Source organism: Cannabis sativa, chromosome 2 (genome assembly GCF_029168945.1).
Source record: "Cannabis sativa cultivar Pink pepper isolate KNU-18-1 chromosome 2, ASM2916894v1, whole genome shotgun sequence".
Classification (NCBI taxonomy): domain Eukaryota; kingdom Viridiplantae; phylum Streptophyta; class Magnoliopsida; order Rosales; family Cannabaceae; genus Cannabis; species Cannabis sativa.
The window spans coordinates 31290283-31300320 of record NC_083602.1 but is presented as its reverse complement, the minus strand read 5'-3'; the positions used below and the strand labels follow the sequence as shown (position 1 = coordinate 31300320).

The 10038-nt window shown below is 30.4% G+C and overlaps 1 long non-coding RNA gene across 1 annotated transcript; it reads left to right on the top strand.

Moving 5' to 3' along the window:
* Positions 1-3951: 3951 nt before the first annotated feature.
* On the top strand, positions 3952-5037 carry LOC115718900 (uncharacterized). The gene is made up of 3 exons (XR_009686234.1): positions 3952-4343; positions 4487-4597; positions 4711-5037. It is a non-coding gene; the product is annotated as an uncharacterized LOC115718900 (long non-coding RNA).
* Positions 5038-10038: the final 5001 nt, after the last annotated feature.

Genomic DNA, 10038 nt, shown 5'->3' with positions numbered 1-10038 from the left:
CTGATGGCTCTAGCATGTTTGTGATAGGTCTTATTCTTGTCTAAGTGCAAGGTTTGGGCAATCTGCACTATGATGAACCTAAAAACTGAAACACTAGCCTAGGATGTCAGCTTGGGCTCTGGGTGAAACCCTTGGTGTTCGGGTTGGCTTCTGGGATTCTGATTTCACATTTTTCAGTTCTCAAGCTTTGAACTTCGAGTCAACCTGACTTGTTGGTTTAGAACACTAAAGGATGATGATTTGGAAACAACTTGACGAGATCTAAATACCTATTTTGGAGCTCTTGTAGTCAACCTGGGCGTAGGACTAGGGAGCCTTCCCGGGGTCGACAACTTTGACTCGGAGCACTTAACCCCATAAATTTTTTTTCTTACTACTTTAATGATTGAAACCCTAAAAAATATTGATTAGGGTTTCAATGGCAAGTAGGCTTTAATAATTTATTGGGCATTTTTTCTTTTAATATTAGTTACTTAAATCAATGCAAAAGAGAAAATGTCAGTTTTAAACTGGTGTAAAGTAGTGTCGAATTAGAAGTGACAAAAACTTTCAATTCGAAATTTTTGCATCAGTTTTGAGGAATAATGTCTTTATTGGGACACTTTGCACCATGGCACACACTTATCACTTCTTGTAGTTTGTAAAAATTCCCAAAAGTTTCAAGAAAAGGAAAAAAAATGTTTTGCTTCTATACAACTTATAAATAATGACCCAAAAGATAAAGTTGATCATGCTATATATTTTAAAATGATATAAAAGTAGTCATAATATTTTAAATTGTTAATTAAACAAAACATGTGGAATTAATACTTTATTGTCATGTTTCCTAAATGATTACAACATATATCACAGTAGCATTGCAATGATGCTTGGGTTATTTTAAAAACATTAACTAGTACACTAATTTTTCTTTTTAAAATATATGTATGTATGTTAAGTAGTGCTAAAAGGTAGGTTGGACTTTAAGTGGTATACAAGTCATATCTCTATTATATAATAATACTTTAATAACTGAGTTAATAATGCTTTTCTAAATGTTTCTTACAAATGTTGCCAAAACTAATGGTTTGTTTTTTTTCTTACCTTTTTCAATGAAAATACAGTCCATATATTAGATGTAAAAAAAAACTATATATATAAATGCATGTGATGTTCTGCTTGCTGGTTCATCTAGTTCTTCTTAGGATGCCATTTTCCCAAAAAGAAAAGAAGAAACAAAAAACTAAACAAAAACCGGAATATGGGACCACAGTTAGTGTACTTATGATCTGATTAATATTGTATGTATATAAGCAAAACAAGACTATACTAATAATGAGTACGTGTTATACTTCAATGGAAAAGAAACTTATTAAATTGAATCTCAGTACACATCATACCCTGAATTACATACAAAAGTAGAGAAGGAGTAGTGGACCATTTCCACAAATTAATATTAATTTCTCGATATGATATAATTGCATCTAATGAAGTAGCTAGTTCTAGTGGTGCAACTGTGGGCCAAGCAAAAGCTCTAATAATTACAAATACAAATGGGAAATGGCCGAAGTAACTTTGTTTCCCCAAAAAACGAAATGTTACCATCATATATGCTAATTATTCAACAGAATATAATAAATAAATTATAAACATGCATCATGAAACAACGAAAGTGCATGAACTTGCCTGTTATTATTATTTTGATAGGTTGATGAAAGCTCTCTATGCATTCTTTTTTTCTTCTTCTTCTTTTTTTTCTTTTTCATTTTGTGTGAACCTTATCAAACAACATAGAGCCATGCAAGAAACCGGTCCCCCCCCCCCCCTTTCTCTCTCTCTCTCTCTCTCCCACATATACCGCTTGTGTTTTTATACCCTTTTAAGTTCATAATTATTGATGCTTGCCTTACAACAACTGAACAAGGCACACAGCAGACAGAGAAAGATGACATGAAAGTGTCCTCCAACTTATAAAGTTACAAAACTCTACATTAATTAATAGGAATATATATATATATATAGAGAGAGAGAGAGAGAGAGAGAGAGAGAGAGAGAGAGAGAGAGAGAAGAAGAAGGAAATACACTCTCTCACACTCACAGTAATAAGCTTTCTGCATGTGATGGCGTGGCCGTGACTAACGCCTTTGTTTGGGACCACTCCTATCCCATCTTTAATTCCTCTTATATATAATTTTCAATTTTCATTTACTACATCGATATTGGATGTATTCGTACTCTCAGTCTCATACAATACTTACAAAATAATTTGAAAACAAAACTGTATATAGGTGAAACTACACCGAAAATATATGGGTCCTGAAATTGGATACAATATATCTTCCTACATTCATAAATAATTAATTTTAGATGTACACATCTTGTGACTTTTCTTCTTAGATTAATTTTGGGAGAAAGATTCAAATTTAAGAGTACTATTTTCTTAATTAAATAGTGCAATATCACTATACTACATGTCTATGATCACGACTTTTAGATGTAGACTATATTTAATTAATTTTTGTAAAGAATTTCTGACATAATATTAGTACATACATCATCAAACACATGTAATTTTATTCATAAACATATGATAATTAATGCAACATCAATTATGAAATGTAATAATTTCCACCTAACAAATGTACAGTACACAACTATGATCCATATTAATTTATCAATTTCATAATTAAAATTAATTTAATTAATAATACGTAATTATACGAATTTAATTAATTAAAGTCACTCAATACCTTTTCTTTTTCACAAAGTCACTCACTCAATAATCTTAATAATAAAAGTTGTTGATTATATATGGGGTATTGCTAGGAGTCACTAAAATGTCTAGCACTACTATAGATGATGTCTTATAAATGGATATTGAATTTTTTTAACTTTTATTAAAATAAAATAAATTGAATTTATCAATAATAATATTACACTTAATAATAGTGCTAATAATCATGAGTATCTTTTAACATTTCTCATATAAATAGAAATTAAATTATCACAATTATTCAATAATTAGCACAATCAAATTTGAACAATTATGTCAATAATTGTGAACGGAAATGAAAATGCGATCACTAATTTCAATTTTTTCTTTTGATAGATCACTAATTTCAATTTTTTCTTTTGATAGATCACTAATTTCAATTTAAATTAGCACAATTATTCAATGGATGAAAGGACACAACGTGTCAATGGTAGTTTTCTTAATTAGATAGTTCTTTATTTTCCGCCAATTTTGGCCAATACGTTTAAGCCCATCAACTAATCTTATACCATGTCTTATTATTTAATTATATATTTATTGGGTAAATACTATTTTGGACCCTCTGTTTTACAAAAGTTATCAATTGGACCCTGTGTTTTGTTAAATGACAAAATAGACCCTGTATTTTCTAAAATAGTACAAATAGGACCCTGAATTGATTTTTTGTCAAAATAAAATTTAATTATAATCCGATCTAAAAGTGCAATGACAAAACTGTTTACATTTTTTGTATCTGTTCGTATTAAGCATTGTCTTTAAGTTGGTTGTATTAAAAAAAAAAGTTGTCAAAAATTAAGCTCAGGGTCCTATTTTTACTATTTTAGAAAATACAGGGTCCATTTTGTCATTTAACAAAACACAGGGTCCAATCTGTAACTTTTGCAAAACACAGGGTCTAAAATGGTATTTACCCTTATTATCCACACTCTATATATTGGAATATGAAAAAGTGTTATGAAGAAAAATAGAAGTTATCTTATTAGCCTATGATAAAAAGGTACGTGTCAATATCGCTATTGGTGTAATTTAGTATCGGATCCCATATAATTTAATATAATAATTTTTAGAAAGTATCGCTACCCGGCAACATGTGTTAAGGGTACTAAGCACTACTGGGCCCAATAACAATACTCAATAAATAAATATAAAAAAAAATATATAAGTCATCTTATTAGCCTATGACAAAAAATAAATAAATATTATTTAATTTAATACATCTCGCTCTCTCTCGAAAAATAATAATAAAAAAAAAACATATCTCTCTCTATTTATATCATCCAATTCTTTCTTATATGCGATAACTTAGAAGAGTATAGAGAAAGAAAGAATTTCAACAAGGAGAGCAGAAAGAAGAAATCTAGTGTGATCTAAAAGAGTACTAGTGCGCGGCCTCATCTTATGATCTCATGCACCTCCAACTGTTGAAGCTGCCAGCATGATCTACCCTTTGCTACAAATTAATAATTAATTAAGAACAGAGTAGATCATGTGGCAGTTTCATCTGTTGATGGGAAGCATGATACAAAATAACCCTATTAAAATCCTTAATCTCATCACCTTGCCTCTTCTGACCTTTCTTCCCTCTATTAGGGTTTGTTTCTTTCTTTAATTCCTGGGAATCCCATATACATACAGAAAATATATACTATATATATATTTCGCTGCTTAATTATTTTGATTATGTTTCTTATTTTTTTTCATTGTGGTTTTTGAATTAATTATACATTTTTTCAGATATTGTTTTTAGCAGTACTATTGGCGATCAGTGTGCCTAAATCAACTAGGTGTGGTGTGATTTCTCTAAAATTTATTACTAAATTACATTTGAGAATTTAAGCAACACGGGTGAGTTTTAACATTTCCTATCATATTAGTCATTTTTTTATCTTAAAAAATATTAGTCATTTATGTTACAGTACATATAATTTATTTATTTATTTATCTATTTCTTTCATAAGGGCGGTTTAGAAAAAATTAAGTTATGGAGGCGGAGATGGCTTCGGAAAGTGTGCCATAATAATATTGTTCAGCTAGTTTTTCTGATGCACATCTCTCGGTATGTAAAATTATCTGTTTCAGATTTTTAAGGATATATGTACTTCCAGACTTAATTATTATTTCATGTATATGCTTACGCCTATATATATATATGTATTTCTTTTTTGCTAAGATGGTTCAAAAGAATATATGTTATTGTTGTGAGCATATATGTACACTATAGCTCTATAGCAGTGCCAGAGCTATTACGTGATGATTTATATATTAATTTAAACATGGGTTTGAAATCTTCTTATATCAACTACAAAAAGACCGGCCGGTAGAAAAATTACGTAAATTTCTCTTTTGTACCATACGTACTAGTGATATATACTGATCAGTATTGTGCATTTTTTTCTTCTAGAAGTTGTTTAATTAATATGTTCTTTCTCAATGCACACGCTGAAGCACTAAGAATCAGTACTATATATCCCAAACGCCTAAATCTTCATACAAAAGAAATACCAAATTGACTGATCTTATTCTCATCATATATAATTACCAGTTGTTAGCTAGATAGATGATCGGATTAATCAAAAAAATTTCAGTACTAATATAATATAATATCCAAATATAGATCCAGATCACACAGAGATTAATATTGACAATAAGAGATTCAGCTCATTGTATTACTTCAAACTCTTCTTTACAAATTATCAACACCTTTTATTGTAAGGCCGGTATGAAACCTACGGCTACAATACAATTTCTCAAACGAAGTAACATTTTCCTTTTTTATTTTCTTAGGAAGAATTTATAAAATTCTCCGTTTTACACCCATTTTGAATAAGAGACATTTAATATATGTTAAAGCAGAGACGCTAATTAAAACTCTCTAGTTTACAGTATACTGATTTTATTAGTTATTAGTCCTAATAATATTTATATATGATCTCTACCGCTAATTTTATAGTGCACTCCTAAATAGTGATTTGGGTACATCTCTTATTTATTTTAGTATTTTAGAAAAATTATGAATAGTTGATAGTATTAAAAATAAGATTTAAATATTTGTTGATTTTTTTTTATTAGTTTGATATGAAACTATTTAATTTACAGATATTTTTAAAAAACTACAACAAGGTGGTTGTAAAAAATATTAAATCAAAAACTCTTCTACGACTTTTAGGAGTGTACTATACATCCAACATTTATAAAGCTAGTAGAGACAAATGTAAACTAAGAAAATTCACACATATATATGTGATTGATATATATATATATAAATGATTTTCGAGGGAGCAAGGACGAAGCCAGATTTGCCTCCATCTCGGATTGTTTACGCCAGCATTGTTTGTGAGATATAGCTAGGTACTTGAATTTTATGATCACGAGATGAGATGAGATGAGATGAGATGATGCATGTATAACTTACATTTCAACTCACTCGTATTATTAGTTGTTAGCTAGGGAAGAAGAGGAAGAGTACACACATTAATATCAATTATATAAATATATTGTCCTTTTGTTTGTTAACTTGATTTGGGGTACAGTAGTATAGTACTCTTTTATTAAAACTAGCTCAATTTATTTATGGATTAATAATGTAATGCTGTGCGTGGGTGCATCCCACGTACCCATAAACGTCACGTATATTTGGCTCTTGCAATACTTGTTCAACCGTAGTAGTCATGTTTTGTCTTATTATTCCATATTTGGAGTAAAGGATCTCAACAAGTACTACTACCGACTGCGCATGCATGTGGGGGCTCTCCCTGCGCTAGGCTTTGTTCTTATGTATGCCCAATTTATGAAAATTTTCTGTATATATTACGTAACACATAACTATACATATTTATTAAAGAAATAAAAAAAATATCTAGTCTCAAAATGTTATTATTATTATTATTATTATTATTTATCAATAATTGTGGGTACTCAACAGAGAATCTTCTCTTGTAGATGAAAACAATTTTTGGGTGTAAAGTGTGAAAATTGAAACCCTTTGTGAGAACTGAACAAAAAAATTTGTCTCGATTGTATTGTACCTATTTTTGCTTAAACAATAAAGAAAGATTACGGTGGTGTTCCAGAACTGGAGTAGAGTCATAGATCACATCGATCTATAGGACTTGAATTAGTATATATCTTGGTGTTGATTTCTTTATTTTCTGCATTTATTGTTTTTTGGTTTTAATACTATGTTTGCCTTGTTTTTCATACGATTGTTGATCTTAGTTTGATAATCTTGTTATTGCTAATTGTTTGATTGTTTAAAGTTTCATTGATTAGATTCTACACATTTAGTCGTAATTTTTCCACAAATTAGAGCTTCGTAATCAATTAAGATTATAGAATCAAGATTTAGACCGCTGCAAATCTCGAAGAAACTTGAATGTTGTAAAGACCGCTTAGCTTTAATTTGGAAATTAGTAGATAATTAGGGTTTAATTATGAAAGTTATTTATTAATTTTGAATTATTAATTTACGACGATTTATTTGAATTCAGAATGCATTTTTATGTCATATAGAAATTTCATAATTTTTGCATGTTTTGTGCCCGACAATATTGGAACGCGGTGTTTGGCTATTAGAATCACATCCTAGTATTTTTAGTATAGCGTGACTATATTGTTAGACATTGAGAATGTCAAGAATAGTCGAGATTTTACCTAAGTTCCCTTTATGACTTTTAGTATGGGATGGGCAAAATAATTAGCCTTTTGTCATTTTGGTGAGTTACTTAAGTTGATTAATTTGATTATTTTTAATCAAATATTATTTTTAATAAAATAAATTTTTATTCATTTTTCAGAAAATAAGAAAATTGGAAAAAGAAGCATTTTTTCTCAACTTTCTCTATCTCTCTCTCTCTCTCTCTCTCTCTCTCTCTCTCTCTCTCTCTCTCTCTCTCTCTCTCTCTCTCTCTCTCTCTCTCTCTCTCTCTCTCTCTCTCTCTCTCTCTTTCTCTCTCTTTTCGAACCCACCTAGAACCAGCTAGGGTTCTTGATTTTTTTGCTTCAATCTTGTGGTTTCTAGCAGCTCTTAGTGTTATTCAAGCCAAGGTAAGCTTCTAGTAATCCCTTTCTAGTTTTCTTGAATTTTAAGAAATGGATTTTGCATGAAATGGAGTTTTTAGTTTTTGTTGTTGTTGTAGTTGTTTGATGTTGTTTCCAGAAGTTAATATATGATTTATTATGTTGAATCAAGCATGTTTTAGTGGTTGTTAGTAGATCTAACCAAGTTTTGAGTTTAGAACTCAAACTTGAAGCTTTAATGGTGTTTTTCAATTCTGAGCTTGGATAGTTGTTTTATTGCTTGGAAATGGTTTATTGGGGTATAATATGCAGATCTGGAAAGTTTGGTTGAGTTTGGAATCGTTCTGGTGAAGCTTTGAAATTTTTTGGGTTTTCTACAGAAAACCGAGTAACCAGTTTCTGCAGCATGGCTCCCGAAAATTTCAGCTTTGCGATTCGCGTTAGTTTCAGATTTCTGGTTGGTTAATTCCCTGCTAGTTTAGGGTATTTCCATATTAAGTTGTTTTACATAGGTTTTTTTGTTTAAAACCTAAGTCCCGGTTATGATTTAGTGAGTCACTTATTCGTATTGTTATCGATGTGATTTAGGAGCCTATAATTCGTCGAGCAGTTGTTCCACTCAGGTTGACCGGCACACCTGAATTCGGAATTGAGGTAAGATTAGTATAATGTCATGCATATGTTATTACATGTTTAGCGTACATGTTGTTTATGCCTGTTAGATTACATTGATAGCAGTAAATAGTATACATAGAGTTGTACTGATTACTGATAAATGTATGTTGGCTAAAATACTGATCGATGTTATCACATCAATATGGCTAGAGTATGACTAGCATATTGAGTATAGGCTGACATTATGGTCGATAGTATTGTCTTATGAACGTTCTAGACTCAGTACCGTGTGGGACACGGGGATTATGGTTATGATCGGGTGTATGGGCGCCAGGTTATAACCCGGGATATTAGTATGTGTTTATGTTATGCTTTTCTTACTGAGTCTGTCGACTCACAATGCTATTTTCATGTGTAGGTAAGGGCAAGGCCAAAGCTGAGGAGCCGTGAGAACGAGCAGGTGAAGATTGTACATGTCGGGGTGGTTAGACCTGGAGCGTACGATCTTAGGGGACACCAAGGCTTTCGTTGACAGTCGCTAGGCGACAAAACTTTTGTATATGTGTATAGAAAACTTTTATAAATGTGTTTTGTAACAAGATCACTACAAGAAATCTTACTTTCACCTACAAATATTTTTTCTACAAATATATATTTGTAGGTAAATATAACTTCTATCTACAAATAATTTATGTGTTATAAAATTTGTAGGTAAGTTACTCATAATTATTTTCATAGGGAGTTTCATATATTTGTTATTAATATATGTGTAGCTAAATGATTTTTCATTGGTGGGAATGCTATTTTGATTTGGAGCCAAAAGTTGCCGCCATTCAATTGTGAAAAAAGATAATCCCGCTCCATTGAATAGTATTTTAGATTTATTTTTATTTATTTTTTGATTTAATATTAATGACATGTCTGCCAACATAGAAAGAAAATGTCACATGTGGATAGAAATGACCATCTCATACCATAATTTATTGGCCATGTGTATATTTTTTAATTATGTGTCATCAGATTAAAAATAATATAAAGATAAACATATATAATTATATACATCCTCTTTTATTCTAAAAGAATCAAGAATTTTAATTTACCCTAAATCATTTTCTTCTTCTTTATAGCCTGCCCTCTTTTTTCAAAGTTCAAAATTCGCCATCGTTTCTCACCGTGAATAACTGTGTATCGATACCCTAAATTTCTTTCTTCTTCTTCGCAGCCTGTCCCTAATTGTTCGAAGTCTGAAATTCGTCGTAGATAAGCTGCATTTCTTTCAAACTCGAGACCTTTCTCTCATTGTAAGTCATGTTTCTGTTAGTTTCATCAAAAGTTTTTTTTTCATAGATTTGGGGGTTTTGAGTATCAATAAAGAAGGATACATCAATATGGGAGTAGTTGAAGACATTTCCTTCTACTCATTAGTTTTGATTGTGGGTCATATTACCGTATCTTATAAAACTAGCTATAGAGAAAGATCTAAAAGTTTTTATTTGGCAAATTAACATTGAAGTTGTGAATAGTTCTATCTTTAATCCTTATTTTTTTTGTTTCTTATTTACTAATTTTCTGCTTATGTGCTTAAATAATCGTTCAATGATTGTGCAAGCCACTAGTTATTATACTACAAGGGAGTTTTAAAAAAAAAATAGAAG